The following is a 2,281-nucleotide window of genomic DNA, read 5'->3' on the forward strand; positions in this document are numbered from 1 at the left end:
CTGCCTTCCCCTTGAGCCCGGGGATGAGGAAAACCAAACAGCAAGGACCATTTCCTGGGTGTCCTGGGTGTTTACAGCGGGCCATGTACTAGGGATCAACAAAAAAACAACAGCAATAAGGAATCTCATTTCACCTTCACTAATGGAAGTCAGACAACACCACCGCTATTTTACAGATGTGAAAGGAGAGGCCCAAAAAGCTCCAGCAACTTGCCCTAAATCATATCCCTAGCAGATTGAGAGGCTGGATTCAAACCCAGATTTCTTTTTTTTTTTTTTTTCTAGTTTATAAAATGTGATTTATTTTTTGAACTTTAAAAATATGGAACGCTTCACGAATTTGCGTGTCATCCTTGTGCAGGGGCCATGCTAATCTTCTCTGTATCGTTCCAATTTTAGTATATGTGCTGCCGAAGCGAGCACTGTTGTTTTTTTTTTTAGACGGAGTTTCACTCTTGTTACCCAGGCTGGAGTGCAATGGCGCGATCTTAGCTCACCGCAACCTCCGCCTCCTGGGTTCAGGCAATTCTCCTGCCTCAGCCGCCTGAGTAGCTGGGATTATAGGCATGTGCCACCACGCCCAGCTAATGTTTTGTATTTTTAGTAGAGACGGGGTTTCACCATGTTGACCAGGTTGGTCTCGATCTCTTGACCTCGTGATCCACCCGCCTCGGCCTCCCAAAGTGCTGGGATTACAGGCTTGAGCCACCGCGCCTGGCCTCAAACCCAGAATTCTTAACCAGTACCCAGAAGTTCTTCCACAATCTTAACAATTACCCTCTACTGCCCCTTGGACCCCTTTTCCCAGGAAGCCTGGCCAGCCAAGACTCACATGGCATGGTGACTGGCCACCATCAGAAGCGGCTGTCTCAGGGCAATTGTTGTTTCTTTTCTTTCGTCTTCTCACTCGTGTTGGAACAGCAGGGCTGTTTCTTTGTTGAAATTCTTTTAACTGGGGGGAAAAAGAGCAGTAATGCCCATGAGAACTACAAACCCCTACGGTCACAACCTACCTTACAGTTTTTACAAAATACTGTTATACACCACCTGATTTAATGCCACCAACAACTCTATAAAGTGTTGTGACAATCACTTAGTGACTGAGAGGGACTGATATCATGGCAAAAAAGAAAAAAAAAGAAAAAAGAAGAAAAAGCAATACTAGACCTTAAACTCATTCCTCTGACTCCAAGCTCTGGGGTTTTGCCACGAATCAGCAACTGCCAGAGACCAAAACCACAGGCAGAGGCAGAAAAGTCACCATTAAGTAGGCAGGAGCTGTACGCCGTGTGGTTTAGAGTCATACGGCCTCACACATCTGTTAGTGTTAAGAAGAGCACCAGCACCTCTCACACTTTTATATCAATGTGTCCCCATGGCAGAAGGCAGCCTTTCTGTTAAATCTGGGAATTCACCAGGAAGAGGACAACCCAAGTCTCATTTCAGAGAGAAGTCTGGTATACTCTTAGAAACCTATGTGACTGTCATCCCTAAGTACATTAATGTTTTTGCTGTCTCAAGAGACTCAAGGGAAACTGATGCTTCAGAAAGATGTCCCATGTTTATCCCGTGGCATTCAAAGTAGCCCAGGTTGAGATGATATGAGGAAGATTCAAGCTGTCAAGTTCAATTTCCCAAGATCTGTTCCACAGAAGATGAGCAGATCTCACTCCAGAGGCCACTGACTGAAGGGCAGTCTTGTCCCAGAACCATGGGGAATTCGAGTATGAGGTGGAGAACTCAGAAAGAAACATGAAAGTCTCTCTGGAGAGTAGAAGCCTGAGAGAAAACCAAACCAAACCCATTCTCCCACTGCCACCCAGAGACACTGTCAACGTTTAGAGCTCACGGGGGAAGTGCAGGCTTTCCACACTGTCAATGTCTATGTTAAGGGAGTGAGGCAGCCTGAAACCTCTTGCTCCTAGGTCCCACAGTCTGCATTCCCCCTTCAGCTGGAAATGTGTGCTGGGACCAGAGGAGCCAGAAATGGGATGAGAATGCGTAGGGGACTGGGTCCTAAGGTCAAAGGCTGGTCTTGTAGCAGTACTGAGGGTTCCTAGGGGAACGGTGACATCACTACATTCCACTCCTCCTGGGGAGGGGACCACATCAAGGACATGCCTGAGTCACTGCTGCCTGATGGGGGAGGGGATGCAGGGCTGGGACCCAGGTCCTTGGAGACGCCAGCCCAAAGAGCACAGGGAGGTCGCACTGGGGAGCAGGAGGGGAGGGCAGAGTCTGCAGCAGGAGCCCCAGGAGTCAGCAGCCCAAAGTCACCCAG

The 2,281-nt window shown here is 48.3% G+C and overlaps 1 non-coding gene across 1 annotated transcript; it reads right to left on the reverse strand.

Annotated features, from left to right (window-relative positions):
• Positions 1-316: 316 nt before the first annotated feature.
• LOC141585239 (U6 spliceosomal RNA) lies at positions 317-423 on the reverse strand. Its single transcript, XR_012518635.1, has one exon. It is a non-coding gene; the product is annotated as a U6 spliceosomal RNA (small nuclear RNA).
• Between the last annotated feature and the right edge of the window lie 1,858 nt (positions 424-2,281).

Source organism: Saimiri boliviensis, chromosome 7 (assembly GCF_048565385.1).
Source record: "Saimiri boliviensis isolate mSaiBol1 chromosome 7, mSaiBol1.pri, whole genome shotgun sequence".
NCBI classification, from domain to species: domain Eukaryota; kingdom Metazoa; phylum Chordata; class Mammalia; order Primates; family Cebidae; genus Saimiri; species Saimiri boliviensis.